Source organism: Capra hircus, chromosome 14 (assembly GCF_001704415.2).
Source record: "Capra hircus breed San Clemente chromosome 14, ASM170441v1, whole genome shotgun sequence".
NCBI classification, from domain to species: domain Eukaryota; kingdom Metazoa; phylum Chordata; class Mammalia; order Artiodactyla; family Bovidae; genus Capra; species Capra hircus.
This window is the reverse complement of record NC_030821.1, coordinates 70,521,295-70,542,763: the sequence shown is the minus strand read 5'-3', so window position 1 is coordinate 70,542,763 and position 21,469 is coordinate 70,521,295.

Genomic DNA, 21,469 nt, shown 5'->3' with positions numbered 1-21,469 from the left:
CAGCTTTCAATGAAATGAAGACTTAGCCTATATAATTTGTCCATCAAATATTCCAAGCAAAACTTGACTTGCTGAAATGAGCTTAGGAGACAAATAGCTATTATTTGCCCCCAGATACTGGAGAAGGCAATGGCACCGCACTCCAGCACTCTTGCCTAGAAAATCCCATGAATGGAGGAGCCTGGTGGGCTGCGGTCTATGGGGTCTCTAAGAGTCGCACATGACTGAGCGACTTTACTTTCACTTTTCACTTTCATGCATTGGAGAAGGAAATGGCAACCCACTCCAGTGTTCTTGCCTGGAGAATCCCAGGGATGAGGGAGCCTGGTGGGCTGCCGTCTAGGGGGTCATGCAGAGTTGGACATGACTGAAGCGACTTGGCAGCAGCAGCAGCCCTCAGATACAAATAAGAAAATGTAGACTCAGCAGGGTGATTGGATTTCCTAAGATTCTGTAGGTCCTGCAAATAAGCAGGGCCTTCAAATATATCCCTCCTAACTCTTAACCCAATGTTTCTTCTACCATGAATGCAGTTGTGGTCGAAAAAGATGTCTAAATTATTTTCTACTCTCTTAAATTTGTTGAGACCTGTGGCCCAGTATGTAATCTATCCTGGAGAATGTTCCATATGCACTTGAAATGAATACTTGTTTTTTCTGTTTAGGGATGGACTGTCCTATAGATATCAAGTCCAACACATCTATTGTCTCATTTAAAACTGTTGCCTTATATTCTGCTTGTATGAAACTAAACATCAGTTACAGGAAGAAAAATGGGAAAATACAAACACACGATGACTGAACAACATGGTACCATGACAACAAAAAATTCAATGGCTCAATGGAGAAATCAAAAGGGAAATCACAGAAAACCTTGAGACATATAAATGAAAACATAACTTACAAATAAAAACTTTCCAAAATCTATGGAATCCAGCAAAAGCAATTCTAAGAGAAAAGTTTATATCATGTCTCAAGAAACAAAAAAATCTCAAATAAACAACACAGCCTACCATTTAAAAACAAGAAAAAGAAAAACGAAGAAAGTCCCAAGTCAACAGAAGGAAGGAAATAATAAAGATCAGAGAGAAAATAAACAAATTAGAAAAAAAAAAAAGAAAATGAAAGTAAGAACTGTTTTTCAAAAAGAGAAAACAAAATTGTTAAGCCTATAGGTTCATTAGAAAGAGGGACGGGGCTTCCCTGGTGGTCCAGTGGTTAAGAATCTGCCTTGCAATGCAAGGGATATCAATTTAATCCCTGGTCCAGGAAGATCCCACATGCTGCAGAGCAACTCAGCCTTTGCACCACAGCTACTGAGCCAGCGCTCTAGAGCGCATGAGCCACAACTACTGAAGCCTGCACTTAGAGCCTGCATTCCACAAGAAAAGTTACTGCAATGAGAAGCCTGCCCACCATAACTGAGAGTAGCCCCTGCTCGCAGCAACTAGAGAAAGCTGATGTGCAGCAATGAACACCCACCATATGCAAAAGATAAAATAAATAAATCTTAAAACAAAAGGTAGGAAATGAGGACCCCAATAAGCAAAATATGAAATGAAAGAGGACATATTATCAATACCACAGAAATACAAAAAAATTATCAGAATACTTTCAACAGTTATGTCAACAAATTGGAAAATCTAAAAGCATACAATTGTTCAAGACTGAATCAGGAAGAAATAGATAATCTAAGCAGAAAAATTACTAGTATTGAAATTAAATTAGTAATGAAAATACTCCTAACAAAGTTCAAGATCAGATAGTTTCACAGGGGCATTCTACAAAACATATAAAGAAGAGTTAATACCAAAAAAGAAAAAAAAAAAATTGAAGAGAAGAGAATGCTCTTAAATTCACTGTTAAGAGGCCATGGTTAGTTACACACATACCAAAGACACTACAAACACAAAAAAGAAAATTACAGGTAATACCCCTGATGAATAGAGATGTAAAATTCCTCAAAATATTAGCAACCTAGATTCCACAATACATAAAAAGTATCATGCTCATGAGCAAGTGGGATTTGTCCCAGGGATTCAAGGATGGCTCAATATCCAAAAAAATCAACATGATACACCATTTTAATAAAAAGAAGGATAAAATATCACACGGATTTTGCAAAGCAATTATCCTTCAATTAAAAAGTAAATAAATTTTAAAAATCACATGGATTAGGTCAATGGATGCAGAAAAAGCATTTAGCAAAATTCAAAATCCCGTTATGATTAAAACCTCTCAACAAATACAAAAGGAACATTTCTTAAAGTAATAAAGGCTATTTATGAGAAATCCATGGCTAATATCATTCTCAGTGGTGAAAAGTTGAAAGTTTTCCCTCTAAAATCAAGAATAAGACAAGGATGTTCACTCTCACCACTTCTATTTAACACAGTATTTGAAGTTCTAGCCACAGCAACCAGAAGAGATAAACAAACAAAAAGCATCCAACTTAGTTGGGAAGAAATAAAACTGTCACTATTTCCAGATGGCATAATACTATATACACAAAACCCTAAAGTCTCCATGAGAAAACTATTAGAACTAATACATGAATTCAGTAAAGTTACAGATACAAGAGTAATAAACAGACATCTGTTGCTTTTCTGTATGCTAATGAACTATTGGAAGGAGAAAGAAAGAAAACAACCCTCCATTTATAATCACATCATAAAGAATAAAATACCTAGGTATAAACTTAAACAAGGTGGTGAAAGACCTATGATCTGAGAACTATAAGACATTGAACAAGGAAACTGAAGATGATACAAAGAAATAGAAAGATATCCCATGTTCATGGCTTTGAACAACACTGTTAAAGTTTCCTTCCTACCCAAAGCCATCTACAGATTCAGTGCAATCCCCATCAAAATATCCATGACATTTTCCATAGAAATAGAACAAATAATCCATTAAAGACCCTGAATTACCAGAGCAATCTTGAGGGAAAAGAACAAAGCTAGAGGTATCACGCTCCCTGACTTCAGACTATGATAAAAAGCTAAAGTAATCTAAGTATGGTAGTAACACAAAAACAGACACAGATCAATCGGACAAAATAGATAGCCCAGAAGTAAATCCACACACTTCTGGTCAATTAATCTACAACAGAGGAGATGTATCCAACGTGAGAAAGACATTGTCTTCAATGAGTGGTGTAAGGAAAACTAGACAGCTATACATAAGAGATTAAAATTAGAACATTTTCTCATACCATATGCAAAAATGAACTCAAAGTGGATTAAAGATAAATATAAGACTGGAAACCATAAAACTCCTAGAAAAAAAACAAAACAAAACCAAAACGGGCAGTTCAGTCTTTGACATAAGTCTTAGCAATACTTTTTTGGATCTATCTCTTCAGGTAAGGGGAACAAGCAAAAATAATCAAATGAGACCTTTTCAAACTTAAAAGGTTTTGTATAGTAAAGGAAATCATCAAAAACAAAATGAATAAACAGCTTACTGAATGGGAGAAGATATTTGCAAATGATATGTTGAATAGGGGGTTAATACCAAAAATATATATAAACTCAGTATCAAACAAACAATCCCAATTAAAAAATGAGAAGGGCTGAATAGACATTTTTTCAGAGAAGGCATATAGATGGCCAACAGACACATGAAAAGATGCTCAGCATCACTAATCATCCATGAGTTTCAAACCAAAATCATGATGAGATATTGCTTCACACCTTTAAGAATGTCTATCATCAAAACCACAACAAATAATAAATGCTGGTGAGGATGTGGAGTGAAGGGAACTCTACTGTTGGTGGGCATGTAAATTTTTGCAGCCACTATAGGAAAACACTATGGAGATTCCACAAAATGTTAAAAATAGAGCTGCCATAATTATATCCAGCAACTCTAATCCTGGGAATACATATGAACAAAATGAAAACTGGAAAAGATATGTGCACCCCAATGTTCATAGAAGCATTATTTATAACAGCCAGGGTATGGAAGCAACTTACGCATCCTCCAACAGAAGATTGGATAAAGAGAACATGATGATGCACACCAGAACATAGTCAATAAAAGAATGAAATTCTGCCATTTGCAACAGCATGAATGGACCTGGAGAATATCCTTAATAAGTCAGACAAGAAAGACACAGGCTGTGTGTTTTCACTTGTGTGTGGAATCTAAAAAAGTAAAATGAATGAATACAAGAAACATAAACAGACTCACAGATACAGAGAACAAACTAACGGTAACCAGTGGAGAGAGGTAGGCGAGGGACAAAATAGACAAAGAGGATTAAGAGGTACAGACTCCTGGGTACAAAATAAATAACAGCCTACTGAGTATATGATAAATAACATACAAGCACGTAATGTGAAGCACAGGGTGTGTATATATAATTCTAAATGGGGTATAATCTATAAAACCATGGAACTACTATATCATACATAGTGAAACCAACATTGTAAATCAACTCATTAAAAAAAGAAAAAATACATAAGCACTTGAAGTTCCTAAACCCTTCGGTGTACATTGTGATGACACAGAATTCACAAAAGTGAGAACCAAGTATAGAACCTACTTAAGGATTTGAACAAGAATTTCTTCAGAGAGTTTGAATGAGATAATGTGAGTAGAGCACCTAACAGAATTAGTGAATATTTGTTGAACAAATATCAACTTAGAAACAATGCCTGTGATGATGTTTTGTAAGCTGAGACATTTAATTATTCTTGTGTTGAGTCTTAGTTGTGACTTCCTCCCCAGCCTCTTAATAAAAGAATGAAATTTCCTAAGCTCACTCTTGACTAGGCTCTCAGGCACATTCACCTTGAATCAGTATAAATGCTTAACTTGTAAACAATAATTTGGAAGAGTTTGTAAATGAGATGATGTCACATTGGGTACATTCTCCAAGTGCCTTGAAAGGAAGTATGAAAATTGCTGTTGGCCTGTGAAGGAGATAGGCATTTTCCACTCAGAGAATTAAGCTCATTCTACATCTCATTAGATTAATGTTAGTGCATTCTCCTAACCAAAGGAATTTTGCATTAGAGTAGGCAGCTGCTTTCACCTCTCCAGCTGTACCTCCTCAACAAACTCAGTTGATATTCATGTAGAACACAAGGCTCCAATGTGGGAATAATTGCTAGATTAGCTAATAACAGAGGTCCCTTCTTCCTGCTTCTATTACCCCTTGAATAGCTATTCTGACTGTTAAATCCATTTTTATTTCAAACAGAAGAACAAATTCCAGCAATTAGTGAACATTTTACAGTTCTTGACCTGTTTATAAGAGTATGTTTCTGTTGTACATATTATATGAGAACTCAATAAGTAGAGCATGCTTCATTAATTGCAGCTGCTTTTATGCATGCCAATTTTTTATACACATTTACTAATTTAAAATGCAGTAGCTCAAAGAACAAAATAAAAATACAATGTTTATTATTTACAGCCAAAGTTGTTTAACTAAGGAAAATGACTAAAATTTGGAATAATAACTTTAAACAAAAACTTAACCTCAGCAATTGCTTAAAGAGACAGTAGTCAGCCAGAGTTTTGAAAATATTTCTACAGTGTATAAAATAATTATTTAATAGTGCTTTGGAAAATGTTCATTGTTATAAGCACAACGTCAAGGTATCTTCAGGTCCATTAGTTATACATTTTCATACTGGTACTGAAATATGATTTATATTTAACAAAATTCACTTATTGTAAGTGAGCAGCTCAATGATTTTTAGTAAATTGTTGTTGTGCTAATAGCTCAGTCGTGTCTGACTCTTGCGACCCCATACTCTATAGCCCACCACACTCCTCTCCATGGAATTCTCCATACTAGAATACTGAAGTGAGTTGCCATTCCCTTCTCCAGGGGATCTTTCTGGCCTAGGAATCGAACCCAGGTATTCTGCATTGCAGACAGATTCTTTACTGTCTTAGCCACCAAGGAAGCCCCTTTAGTAAATTAATACAGTTGTATAATCATTACCCAAATTCAGTATTAGAACATTTCCATTGACATTTTGTCCCTTTGCAGTACTTTTCACTCTAACCTTCAGTCCCAAGTAACCACTGATATATAGCTTTTGTCTCTATTAATCTGCCTTTCCAAGAAATTTCATATGAATGTACCCATACGATATGCAGTCCTGTGTATCTGGATTCTTTCATTTAGCAGAATGTCTGTGATGTTCAACCATATTGTATCATGTACTTGCACTTTTATCTTTTTATTGTCAAAGACTATCCCAGTATATGAATTGCTGTTGTTGAGTTACTCAGTTGTGTCTGACTCTTTGCAACCCCTTGGACTGCAGCATGCCAGGCTTCCCTGTCCTTCACCATCTCCTGGAGTTTGCTCAGACTCATGTCTTTTGAGTCAAGTGATGCCATCCAAACATCTCATCCTCTGTCATCCACTTCATTATAAGGATATGTCTTTTTAAATCCATTCACCAGTTAATGGACGTTTGGATCATTTCTACGTTTTGTCTACTATAAATAGTGCTGTTATGAGCAGTGTGACTTGCTTTGGCCAAAAGTATTTCCTTGTAAATATTGATGATTGAAACGTACTTCCTATCTTGACTTTGGGTTCATCCATGTGACTTGCTTAGGTCAATGGGATAGTCACAGATAAACAGAACCAAGCTTGTGTGGTTAGGTTTCTCTCTTGCATCTCTGCTGTCACCATGAAAAGTTTTCTAAGACTCTTCTGGTGGTTCAGTGGTTAGGAGTTGACAATGTTAATTGTTAAACCTGCCAATGAAGGGAAGATGGGTTTGATCCCTGGTCGGGGAAGGTTCCACATGCCACAGGGCAACTAAACCCATGCACCACAACTACTCAGCCTGAGTTCTAGAACCTGTGTGCCACAACTACTGAAGCCCACATGCCCTAGAACTCATGCTTTGCAACCAGAGAAGCCCTGTCAATGAGAAACCCACACACCGCAACTAGAGAAAGCCCACATGCAGCAACAAAGACCCAGTGCAACCAAAAATAAATACATTGAATTTAAAAAGAGTGTTCTCTGTAGTTATTGCCTCACAGCCTGGACCTAAGCATAAAACACAAGTGGAAAAGACCTGCATTCAAACAACCGTGAAGAGCAAAGCCCAGATTCACCAGTATCCTGAAACAGAACTGCCCTGCTAAGCTCAGCTTGTAAGCTCAGCTGTAGCAGCTGCTCCTAAATTTGATAGCAGAAACATTATGGGTAATAGTCACTTAATGCCTCTGACTTTTGGAGTGTTTTAGTGTACAGGGCTTCCCTTGTGGCTCATGTGGTAAAGAATCTGCCTGCAATGCAGGAGATACCTGGGTTTGATCCCTGGGTTGGGAAGATCCTCTAGAGAAGGGAATGCTACCCACTCTAGTATTCTTGCCTGGAAAATTCTACGGACAGAGGCACCTGGGGTCCTATAGCCCATGGGGTGACAAAGAATCAGGCATGACTGAGCGACTGAGACTTTTCACTACACTTTAGTATACAGCAGAGCTATGGCAATAGCTACTGAATACAGAAGCCATGCATAATCTGTCTGCCTCTTGCCTCACCAAACTTACTTCATACTGTTTTCACTCTTCTTGTTCTAGCCACTCTGACACACTTCCATATGGCCCAAACTCACCACATGGGTAGTTCTTTATCAATGCTATTTCCTCTACCTGGAAAATTGCTTTTCCTCTGCCTTGCCTAACTCATCTCCCCGGAGCCTTCATATTTCAATTGACATATTTTTGCCTCAGAAAAGCTATTACACTTTTGCTGAGTAACAAACTGCCTCAAAGCTTAGTGACTTAAAATACCATTTTATTCTCATGAAACTATGGGTAAACAGTGTGGCTTGGGCAGTTTTGCTTGGCTTCTAAGATCACGGCTGCATTTTCCGTCATCCAAATTATCAAGTGAAGACAGATAGTTTGAGATTCACAACCTGGAATATGTAGTTTTCAGCTGGGTCATGTCTCCAGCAGGGTGTCCTGAGCTTCTTCACACGGATGCAGAGTCTCCAGCAGCAAGAAAGAACAAGTTTCAGTGCACAAAATGACTGCCTGCATCACATCTTATGATGTTGCACCAGTGAACAGTCACATGCCAAGCCCAGAGTCATGTGTGAGAGGGCTACCCAAGGGCCTGCATATAGGGAGTCATGATAAAAAAAAAAGGTTTATCACAGTTTTCCCTCTGGCTCTAATGATTCCTGTCCCTCTAACTTGAAAAAAACATTAATTCCCTAAGAAGAGTCCCCAAGTATCATTCTATCATGGTATTAATCTAAAAGTCTACAATCTTATAATCTGCATTAAGGCTAGATGCTTCCTGGTGGCTTCCCTGGTGGCTTAGATGGTAAAGCTTCTGTCTACAATGCAGGAGACCTGGGTTCAATCCCTGGGTCAGGAAGATTCCCTGGAGAAGGAAATGGCAATCCACTCCAGTACTATTGCCTGGAAAATCCCATGGACAGAGGAACCTGGTAGGCTATATAGTCCATGGGGTCGCAAAGAGTCGGACACGACTGAGAGACTTCACTTCCACTTCCACTTCCACTTTCTTTCAAGGCTAGATGCAGATGAAGCTCCTTGAGGGCAGTTCCTTGATCATGGTCCTTAATGATCCAGAGACATGAGACATGAAAAGACAAGTTATTTACCACCAAATGACTAATCACAGTGGTGAAACAGAAACAAAAACTAACACATACTTTCATTCAAAAAGGGAAAGATGGAAGGAAGAACACTGATTTATCAAAGTTATAAAGTACAACCAGGTGCAAGTTGTCAGGACACCCTACTCTGACTGTGCTCCCCAACATAGGTTCCTTTGGCTACTGTTATCCTGTAACAGAATAAATAGTGAATAAAGACTTATTCAAAGGAAAATGGGGGTTTGGAGGAAGGTCCCATTTTCTTTAATCTTAGATTGTGGAACTTTCTTAAAACTTTTTTTGGGTTTGCTTTGTATCACATTGCATCCATTCTAAAAGTCAAAATGCACGTCCACAATTCCTTTCTGAGATAGCCTTCTATCCAGACTGTTTTGGGATTATGCTTCCATAGGAAGATGCTGCTAAAATTCTTAGAAACAGTTTTGCCTAGCTGAGAGGGCCTGTTAAGCATAACTTTAAATGTTTTAGAGATATTAACAAAGAATTATAGAGCTATATTCTTGATTTAATCTAACTTGAGGCCATTTCTTACTTGAAAAAGGTTATGAAAGAGTTTTATTTCCCAACTTAGAAAGTCTTGGTTACATTATTGTCCCTCTAAAGTGTTTTACAAAGTGAGTAGTTCTCTCTTTAGCTCATCTCTCTCTTCCTGTACCTAACCATATGTAGCAAAAAAAAACAATCAAGGGACTTCCATGTTGGTCCAGTGGCTAAGACTCTGTACTCCCAAAGCAGCAGGCCCAGGTTCAATCTCTGGTTGGGGAACTAGATTCTGTGCGCTGCAAGAAAGATCAAAGATCCTGCATGTTGCAACTAAGATCCAGTGCAGCCAAATAAACATATCAAACAAAAGAAGCCAATTGATATTTTTTCAACATTTCAAAATTGATATATTTTCAGCATTCTTTTTGGTAATTTCCTGAGCAAAGCTAACCATGACCAATCCCAAAGTCAGTGTAGAAGGGGTCCTCACAAGGGTGTGTTTTCAGCAAAACATATTCATTGGTGGCCAGCACTTTATCCGCCAAGAAGCATTTCTCGACGTCTAAATTATAATGCTTCATTTTATACCTTCTTAGTGCCCTGAAGTTTTCCTTTAAAACAACTGTATAATTTAATATTTAACTTCTGACTCCCTAAATATATGCTGCTGGGGACAAAGATTATATTAATATCTTATTCACTACCCTATTGTCAGCACATGAAAAGGATGTTTGTGCATGGCAGGCACTTTGAAGAATAAGTGATATAATAAAAATAGTCCTAAGGGAAACTCTGTAGTATTCACAGTTTATTTTCTCATTTATTTGTTTGTGTATCCTCGTCTAGAGTCGTAAGTCCCATAATGACAGGAACCCCATCAATTATGTTCATAAAAATGCCTAAGCAAATTATACCTTTAATAAATCTTCAGAAAGAACGAAAATATTAAAAATAAATATAAATATATTAACATGATAAAATAAACCTATATATCAATAGGCTAATGATATAAGCATATTAAAATAATATTCTCCATTCTGATGGACTGTAGGATCAAAACTCAAAGGCTCCCAAAACAAACAACTCAAGACTCCAAGACAGGATATGGTCTCTCCTGGAATCTGAGCCAGACTTACTTCACTCTCTGGGAAAATTTTTCATATGAGGTGGGAAGAAAAGAGATGGGAAAGCTGTCCTGCAGTAGAATCACGTGTGGGAGAGGCATCTCAATTCCTTGTGTCTTTGGAGGAACATGGTTACAGATCACAACAGACACAAAGATACGGGCAAGATGAGCATCCTTAGGTAACAACAACACTGAGAGAGCCAAGCTTTCCTTCCCTTCCTTAAACGCCTCTCCAGTCATGACTGGAGGATGGATGTTTTGCGAGCATCCGTGATAGGTCAAAGTCCCCACACGATGGCAACGCAGCTAGGGGTAACTCTGCATCAACCTGGAAGTCAAGTGACCAAAGTGATGGCTAGAAAGCATATTATGAATTCAAAGGAAAAGGTTACAGAGACTTATATCACATCTTCACATTCACTTATTCCTTTATGAAAACTTGAGTTGCATACTTATTATAGTAATACTACCGGCACCTAACCTATGTTGTGGAATGAGCACAGCACTCTCCCCTGTGGTGGGAGAGTGGAAACATTTTATTGGTAGATGAAGGACAGAGAAGGACTTGCCCATTGATCACTGCATTGACAGTGCATAGATCAAGTCTGCAGGATATAAAAGTGCCCTGGAGCGAGTGCACAGGAAGCCTCTGCCTTCCCTAAAGAGGCTGGCTGATTTGTATGACAGAGACCCTGGGATGCTGGTGGCGGTGCATGCAAGCCTTCCCAAAGGACAATTTTGCTCACCTGATCAAAGTTTCCTCAACATCTCTGGCAAACCTTAGCCTGAGGTCCTGTGTAAGCCTTTGGTGGAACAGTTTTCACATTATCTGGTTCCAGTATGTTTCCCAAGTTTCAAAGCCCCTTTGATAATAAGATATATGCAAATAGTCACTGGGACCCCACAATGCACCAGTCTCTGTGCTCGGTATATATCAAATCTGCTAGTTTGCCTTTACACAGCCCTTGAGGTAGCATTATTATCCCCGTAATACAGACAGAGAAATGGAGGCCACCTCAGAGGGAAGGGGAAAGGAACATCCCTGCGACGGAAAAAATGAGGGACCCTTTCACTCATTCAGCACATTCTGAGTGTCTATTCCACTCAGGGCCCATTTTTGAAGAAAATTAGTTTGCTTTCACAGTCTGAGTTCTTTCTGCCAGGTCAGTTCAGTTACCAGAAAGGAGACGGGGGTGGGGATGTAGAAACGGAAAGTGGGGCTGGAGGATGTGAGAGTCAAGAGTCCTAGGTTTGCCTGGGACCAGCTCCCACCCCAGGCCCCTCCCCAGTCCGCCTTCATCCTGACCATACCCTCACCTCCGCGACCCAGGCAAGTGTTCTTTCTCGAGCCTCTCCCTTGAAAGGATAACAAGAGTGTTTTCCCTGGCGCTGTTGTACTATGATCAAAGCATAGCTCAGGAAACGGGGTCCCTCAAAAGCTGTTTATCTAAAATCTCTGATTTCACCCGTTGGAGAGAGCATTCTGCATCTTCTCTCCCGAGGGCAAATATTTCAGTTACCTGTGTCCTAGGAGCCAGGCTGAGGCCACACATACTTTGCTCAGGAAAAGAAAACATGGCTCTCCTGTCAGAACATTTCCCTTTGTGCTCATGTTCGCTCCCACCGCCCCCGGCCCCCCAGCACGACTCCGAGGCCAGGAGGAAATCCTAATCTAGTCTCTCACAGGAAGTCTGACTGGTTCAAGGCAGGGAAGATTTAAAGACCAAGAAACTCTAAATCCAAGCTTAAGTGGGAGTGTTTTTTATTACTGATAAAACACAGAATCCCTTTTCTGGGTTATTCTGATGAGCCCAGAGTAAATATTTATCCTTTTAACTAATGGATCTGTACTGAACAGCCCTGGGACTCCCAGACAATCAAGCTGATGGATCACTTTTTGCTTCCCTGGTCCGAGGGTAGAACTGGGCAAAATTATTTGGCATGGGGAACCCTTTTCCTGTGGCCTGGCTCTCGGCATGTATGAGGCATAACATATCCCTCTTTGTGCCAGAACAGAACCGGGCGGTGTGAGGGAAGGCTGTGCTGGGACCTCCCAGCTCCATGGCTCTGAGATGATTTAATACTTACACCGTCAGTGTTCCCAGGGTAAACAGCCGCCTACCTCTGAGGAGAAGAAGAAAGATGGATGGCTGGATCTGTAACCTCCACCCTCCCGTAGGCTTGAATGCAGTACTTTGTTCTTCAGTGGTTTCAGGGAATGCAGTGTTCACAACACTCACATCCTGAGGACACATAAACACATATGAAAATTTACATGCATGAATGAATGAGGATACATATGGACACAGTGCCCTGAGAGCGTTTTGAGGGTGGAGGCTATTCCTTTTTCATATCTGTGTTCTATTGTCTAGCAATGCCTGGCACAGAGCAGATGATTAATACATAATTTTTGAATAAATACATGAATGTTGTTGTTGTTCAGTCGCTAAGTCACGTACGACACTTTGCGACCCCATGGACAGCAGCACGCCAGGCCTCCCTGTCCCTCACCATCTCCCAGAGTTTGTCTAAGTCTGTGGCCATTGAGCTGGTGAGTCTATTCAACCATCTCATGCTATGCCACCCTCTTCTCTAGTTTGCTTTTTTCCAATCTTTTCCAGCATCAAGGTCTTTTCCAGTGAGTTGACTCTGCATCAAATACATGAATAATTATAACCATTTACTTAGCATGTAATAGGTGCCAGGGACTGAAGGAAATTCTTCATAAACATTCTCTTATTTAATTCTCACAACAGATGACTATATTTGGTGCTCTTAGTTTCCCCATTTCACAGATATGAAAAGTGAGGCTTGACTAGATAAGGTGTTTTAACCAAGGTTACACAGCAGTTCAGTGGTAGTAGGGGATATCTAATGCCACAGCTGATACCCCTAACACTTTCCTCTACAAAGTCATCTTCCCAAGGTGTACGTTCAAGATGTTTCTACAAACATCATCTACGAAGAGCAGTCATTGAGTTGCCAAGATGCTGAAACCCCACCTGGAGGCTTTGATTAAGCAGCGCGTCTGCTGCCACATTTCTTTCCTCTCCTTCCTCCCCAGCCCCAACTACCAGACACAAAAGGAAGACATCAGCTTCACAGTAAAGATTTTGTGTTTTCAAGAAGAAAGAACCTTGGCTTTAGTTCCCTTCCAACAGTACGACAGCATAGACATTTTTTGAAGAGGAAACTGGCAGCATCCATTTTCTATCGCTGCTAAAATGTCACAGACTTAGCGTTTTAATATAACATTCATTACCTTGTGTAGGTCAGGGGTCCTGGCAGGCTAAGCTGGGCTCTTCTCAGGGTATCACAAGGCTGAAACAAAGTTGTAAGCCAGCTGGACTCTTATCTGGAGGTGTTGGAAGAGAACCCACTTTCAAGCTCATTCAGGTGTCAGCAGAATTCAGTTCCTTGCAGGTGTAGGATGGAGGTCCTCGTTTCTTGGCTGGTTGTCAGCTCTTAGAAGCTGCCCACATCCCTTCTCATGTGGCCCCTTCCAGCTTCAAACAAACAAAAGCACGTCCCTGTGCTGTTTCATGCTCGAAAGCCTTCTGACTTCCTCTCTGGCAGCCAGCTGAAGAAAGTTCTCTTATTTTAAAGGTTCACGTGATTAGATTAGAACCACCTGGATAACCTCTCTTTAAGGTCAAATGTGCTGTATAAAATAATTTTAGGAGGAATTCACAAACTCTGGGTATTAGGGCATGGGATCTTAGGAGCCATTTCTAAAAATAATTCCTGCCATACAGTCCTTTGTTAAAACTGAGGACAAGGATAGGAGAAAGATTTATAGGGAGGCAAAGGGGACCAAGTCAGGCAGCAAGAATCTGCCAAAGCAGAATGGAGGAATGATATCAGTACTTTAGAAATCAGGTAAAACATACCAGGATGGAGCCAAGAAAAAAAATAAGATGGCACTTAGTAGATGCTTGATAAATGTGTATCTGACTACCTGCTGTTTAAAGTGAACCGTGTGTTACACAGAGGAATAAAAAACTCACCACACATTCCTTGGTTACATAAGATGAGTTCATATGCATGGAGTCTTTTTAGGGCTTCCCTGGTGGCTCAGATGGTAAAGAATGAGCCTGCAATGCAGGAGACCTGGGTTCAATCCCTGGGTCAGGAAGATTCCCCTGGAGAAGGTCATGGCAACCCACTCCAGTGTTCTTGCCTGGGAAATCCCAGGGACAGAAGAGCCTGGTGGGCTACAGTTCATGGGATTGCAAAGAGTAGGACACGACTGAGTAACACACGCATATGTGTATTCATTCATATTACCTTTGGATGAGTGTGTGATATTAGGATATTATTATCTCCATTTTACAGAGGAGGGACAACTAGATCATGGAAATTGCTAAGCCCCGTATAGCTAGTGACTTTTACAGACAGGCTATAAAAACAGAAGCCAGCTCCTGAGATGGTACATTTAGTTATTACAATAGATGCATCTGGAATTAGTCTTTTTGGAGTCTGATCATAAGAGAAGTGACTGGGGCAAAAGTTGGAACATAAAATAAGTATCTGATGGTGACTGCAGCCATGAAATTAAAAGACGCTTATTCCTTGGAAGAAAAGTTATGACCAACCTAGACAGTATATTCAAAAGCAGAGACATTACTTTGCTGACTAAGGTCCGTCTAGTCAAGGCTATGGTTTTTCCTGTGGTCATGTATGGATGTGAGAGTTGGACTGTGAAGAAGGCTGAGCACTGAAGAATTGATGCTTTTGAACTGTGGTGTTGGAGAAGACTCTTGAGAGTCCCTTGGACTGCAAGGAGATCCAACCAGTCCATTCTGAAGGAGATCAACCCTGGGATTTCTTTGGAAGGAATGATGCTAAAGTTGAAGCTCCAGTACTTTGGCCACCTCATGGGAAGAGTTGACTCCTTGGAAAAGACTCTGATGCTGGGAGGGATTGGGGGCAGGAGGAGAAGGGGACGACAGAGGATGAGATGGCTGGATGGCATCACGGACTCGATGGATGTGAGTCTGAGTGAACTCCGGGAGTTGGTGATGGACAGGGAAGCCTGGCGTGCTGCGATTCATGGGGTTGCAAAGAGTCGGACACGACTGAGTGACTGAACTGAACTGAACTGAACTGAACTGAACTGTGGGTCTGTGACATAGGCTCAGTCCAGTAGAGGTACAGGGTTGTGGTGGAGGAAGTCTGGGATTTCATGTAAGACAATCTAGTGTCCAGGTGCAGCCATGAAAGTTATCAAGGTTTTGACCATGGGCAAATCATTTCAGTCCTCTGAGCCTCTGTTTCCTATTTGTAAAATGGCAATAATAACATCTGCTTCTCAACCTTCAAAGGGTTGATGTGGTTTGATGCTGCAGCAAGCATCATTTTAATGGGCTGTATGAACCCAAGATGAAAGTTTGTGAAAGTTTTAGTCACTCAGTCATGTCCAACTCTTTGAGATCCAATGGACTGCAGCCCACCAGGTTCCTTTGTCCATAGAATTCTCCAGGCAAGTATACTGGAGTGGGTAGCTGTTCCCTTCTCCAGAGGATCTTCCCAACACAGGGATTGAACCCAGGTCTCCAACCCAGGTCTCCCACACTGCAGGCAGATTCTTTATCATCTGAGCCACAGGGAAGCCCCTAAGATACAATAGTGCAACTTTCATCTGATATTTGTGTTTTGTTTCTTCTAGATCCCAGGGGTCAGATGCTACCAAGAAGTTTAGCTTTGATAGGTAAGGATATTTTCTATATCCTTAGGCTTAGTTCTTGTTCACCTATAGGTTTCATGTTAATCCTTAAAAAAATAACCATTCTTTCTGTCTTTTTCATAGTCTGCCTTTGTGTTTCCCTTCACACTTGTGAAGCCAACAGGAAATAATTTCATTTGAGGAATTCTATCAGCAGTTAGTAGAGGGTATCTTCATATAACCTGAGGGGGAAGAAAGAGACTGAAGGTAGGACAGACTTGGAGAATGGTCAGAAAGTAGATGCATTAATCAGGCTTCTCCAGAGAAACAGAGCAATAGTATCTGTCTACCTATCTAGATATATAGGTAAAATTTATGTATTATAGCAATTGACTCATGCAGTTATGGAGGTCAAGAAGTCCCACAGCCTGCCATCTATAAGCTGGAGTCCCAGGAAAGCTGGTGTAGTACTGTAATTCAGCCCCTGTCCAAAGGCCTGAGAACCAATGTCTGAGAGCAAGAAAGGATGGATGCCCCAACTTAAACGGAGAGCAAACGCTCCCTTTCTCTCCCCTTTGGTTCTGGTCAACCCTCAACAGTGGGCTGGATGATGCCCACCCATGCTGGCATGGCTTAAATCAGGCTGGGAGTCAAATGCTAAAGTCTTCCGAAACACCCTCACAGACACATCAGAAATAATGGTTTACCATCTAACTAGGCATCACTTAATCCAGTCAACTTCCCACAAAAATTTAACCATCACAAGACTGAAGGGACAGCAAAGGCTGAGTGAAGCCATAGTGGGGCTCTGGTTTTTCTCTGTAGATGGATAGAAGGGAGAGTAGACTGGAGAACAAGAAAACTCAAGAAAAGATGTTATAAAGAGCTGTTTTGGGAAAAAAAAACAAAGGATACTGAGTAGACACACATTAAAGAGTTATCAAGAAACACTCAGAGCATAGCTGAGACTGGAAATCATAAATTTGTTATGAAGTCAATTAGAGTGATTATGCAATGTTCCTCCAGGTTGCAGCTGAGGAACAGAAGCAAAACTCCCCAATGTTTGCTTGAAGCTCAGAAAGAAACAAACATTTATTAAGTATCAGCAATCCATCCATTTATTATTTACAAAAATACTTAATAAGTAACCTACTATGTCCCCAAAACTGTTCTAGGCATTGAGAATGATACAATAGCAAGACAGACCAATTTTCCTTCCTACTTCAGCCTTGCAGTTTTGCAGTAGAAAAATGTTAAATAGGTAAATAAAGAGCTAATTAAGAAAATTACAGATTGTGATTTATATCTCAACTATATGTGTATATATCAACATTAACATACACATATCTATATAGAGAGATATTGAGATATACTTGCAAATGCCTATATATCTATACAGATTAATATGTATGTATCTCTATTTTTCTATCTAAAATCACAGTGAATTGTCACACTAGTTTGTTAAGCACTGTTCACTCCCTTTACATATGAGGCTCAGGTTGAAGATCTTTGTCAAGGTTAGACAGATAATAAAGATCAGAGCCAAGATTTGAACACAGACTCTATGACCCCAGAGCAGTACTCACTCTATGGTTTTCCCAGCTGTACTACTAAGCTCCCTGGCAGGGTGGAGCAGTGGAAAGTAGGAGAAAAGGGATTCATGACTAATCTGTTCGCAGAGTAGCAATGGAAACACAGACATAGAGAACAGACTTATGGACAAGGGTTGGAGAGAAAAGGGAGAGGGTGAGAGAGTAGCCTGGATGCATAGACACCAACATATGTAAGTAGATAGGCAGTGGGATTTGCTGTATGACTCAGGGAACTCAAACTGGGGCTCTGTAATAAACTAGAGGGGTGGGAATGGGCAATTCAAGAGGGAGGGGACATATGTACACCTATCGTTAATTCATGCTGAATTATGACAGAAATCCAACCAATTTTGTAAACCAATCATCAGTCAATTAAAAGTAAATAAATATTAAGAAAAAGAGGAAAGGGATTGGATGGTAACAATGAGGGTGAACTGGAAATGACTGACAAGAAGGAGCAAAAAGTTATGAAATCAAAAAGGGGAAGGAAAAAAAGGGTATGGTAGGAGGTCCTGACTTGGAAAACAGGAGGAGAGTTTGCAATTTTTCTAGAGCATTTCCAGGATTTCAAGTCAGTCTTCCCTGTGGTAGACAGTAGGCTCCTGTCAAGTTCTTATCAGTATTTTTTTTAAATTTTACTTTATTTTACTTTACAATACTGTATTGGTTTTGCCATACATCAACATGAATCTGCCATGGGTGTACATGAGTTCCCAATCCTGAACCCCCCTCCCACATCCCTCCCCATACCATCTCTCTGGGTCATCCCAGTGCACCAGCCCCAAGCATCCTGTATCCTGCATTGAACCTAGAATGGCGATTCGTTTCTTACATGATATTATACATGTTTCAATGCCATTCTCCCAAATCATCTCACCCTCTCCCTCTCCCTCAGAGTCCAAAAGTCTGTTCTATACATCTGTGTCTCTTTTGCTGTCTCGCATACAGGGTTATCGTTACCATCTTTTGGGAAAGGATAGTTTAACATTTCCTAGTAATCTTCTACTTTAAGATGGTGTTGGTCTTTTCTTGATGATAACTATTCTGTTATTCTTAATCAAGTTTCTGGGTTCCTTACAGCGGGGCATAATAGTAAGTTTTCCATTAATTGTTATTCAAATTAATTTAGGTGTATAATGCACCTAACAAATGGTAAATGCTCCAGCATTTGGTAAGAGCTCCATAAACACTGTTTACTGTCGCTATTGTCACTGCTTTCTTCCTCCAAGTGTACTTATGATTTAAAAATCAAGAATTCCTACCTTTGCAGGGAGGAAAGGGTTTACTTGCTTCTAGAACAGGCAATTTCTTAGGCTCCAAGCTATACACAATTAGAGAAAAGAGAATCCCTTTGTCGATAATACAACTTTTGACAAGGCATTTGATGAATACACTTGGGATCATTTAATGAGCTGAAACCACAGCCTCCTTGATTTTGCTTTGTCTGACTTCAGGGGAAGAGCAGTGTTGTTTCTTTTCTCCTCAAAGACCTTCACGTTAACAGTCGGACTCACTCAGCATCACCTGAGTCAGCATATCGTTGCAAATGACAGTCTAGTTCAGTGAACAAGCAAAATGGTTTATTTATAAGCCTCTTTCCCAACTGGGATCCTGGGAAAACTGCTGTTCTCAGAAGTAAATAAAGGTCAGAATGCCTTAATATACACTCAGTGGAAAGTCTAGTGATGATTCTTTCGTGATGAGAGAGACTGGGAACTCAGAACTATTCTTGGATATGTTGGCATAAAAGTCTAGGGGAGAAAGTGCCATATTGAACTCTTCCCCTCAGCAATTTTCTTATTCACTGCCCCCACCCTAGTTGACACTCTTATTATGTGGTCTGTTACAATAGCTTCTTAGCTGGCCTCTCTGGCCACCCTTACTCTCTTCTACTCACCCAGGATGGATCTATATTTCTTAATCACAATTCCTCTCACTTCAGCTCCTCTTTCCATAAAGCTCAAAGCATCAAATTTAAAGCCATCATTAGTGGATTTCTTTTTTCTTTCTTGCCGTAAGGTGGACAATTTACATAATAATTTTTGTCTGTTTACATTTATAATTTAGTGCCTAGAATTTTCAAATTTTATATACCTGGTACAAGATGGCATAAAGAATAGTAGTTGAAAAAATAAATGATAAAATTTTTTCTTCAACACGACCTCATGTGGTATGTATTACTTACCTATTTCAGGGAAGTGAAGTTGATAATGGTTAACTTAATTTACCCAGGACTGTAGGAGAGAAACTCCAGGCTTAAAATCTTGGCCTAGTTGATTTCAGAACTCATTAGTTAAATAAATTCTGGCTCAAATAGCATTTTAATAACTGCCCTAAGTAATTCAAAACAATAAGCTCAGCCCTAGTTGGCTCAAGTTATCCAGAAGAACCTATAACCTTCTATTGTCAATGTCTTATATGTTGGACCTCATTTCATTCAAATCCTGTTCATCCTTAAAGTCTCATCACACTCACCACCCTCTCCAAAAAGCTGATCCAGGTGGTATTTATGATAGATTTTCCTTTGAATTCTGCCGCAAACTCACCCAAGACTCATAGTTTGATGCTAACTATTAGCATAAGTTGAATTTTAGGGGAGTGAGAGTCCTGTTGAAATTTTCTATTCCCCGCAGGGCATAATAAAGTTCTGGACATCTGAACTTTATTAGGCCTCAGGGTCTAATACAGGGTCTCAGGGGTCTCAGTAGTTGTTTTTAGCTTAATCATATCAAATTTGATGTCAACCCCTGTCAACTTCCAGTTTCTCCCATCAGCAGTAGTAAAGGCACATTTACCAAAAAATACTTTCTCTAGTTCGAGAAAACGTCATAAGCCAGAGAGCACTTTGGACTAATCCCAAGAAACAAAGTTCCTCATTGCCTGGACAGAGGCTGAGAAAAGGAGTTTTTAACTTGTGCTTCTGGGCATTACTCCCAGACTCCCCTAATTTCTGAAATTGAGCTTCTGGGAACAGTCAACGCCCACGTGCCTCCGCAGTGCCCAGCACACACACTCACAGGCCCCTTCCATGGAACTTTACCATGCCCAGCCTTGTGAGCAGGAATCTGAAAGCAGGCTGACACAGAGAAATGCACAGTGGAGCCTCAACAGTGTAGTACCTACTACGGGTTTTCTGCTACTGAGAAACAAGGCAAGAGAGCCGTCCTTACAAAAGAAATAAAGACTGTATTTCTGGTGCATTGATTTAGAAATCATCAAATAGAATCCTAAATGCCAAGGTCTGAAAACCTATCTCTGCTGTTCTTTCCTTCCCTTTTAAGGCTGGCAGGACTACAAGCTAGGATAACACCAAGGTATTTTTAGCAGTGTATATTGATTTTTTTTTTTTTTTTTTGGTCCTTGGAAGCTACTATAGTCTATTATAACCCAAAAACAACAAATGAAAAAAGCCAGCTGTGGCAAAACCTCGTTGAAGGCAGCAGCATGATAATGATATTAAAATAATATGTTAGGCAGTATCTGAAGTTTCAATACTTGAATCTTCTGGCATGAAGCATCTCCCTTGAATGCTTTGCTCTCTGAATAATGCCTTTTGACTGAGAACTCTATAGCAAAACTACTAGGTAAATAAAAATGTTAAGATGTGTTGCACTCACATTTTGGCAAAGCATAAATATCACAAGAGAGGGATAGTCAATATCAATAAGAGGCACTGGTAAAATAATCAGAAAAAGCTGAAAATGTGTACATTTATTGCAAACTGTTTTCATTATCCCAACTTTCTGTCTCCATCAATAACATCACCTATGAATTGAAGTGACTTGTCTTAAACTTGCTTCTCTGTACATGGGGAGTCTCAGGTACTAGACTAAATAGATTTTATGGCTTCACTTGCTCTAGTAACATACTGAAGCAGACCTCTTTTCTTTTTCCCACAGACTCCATCCACTAGCAAAGCTCTCTTTGTATACAGCAAGAACACCATAGCATCCTATACC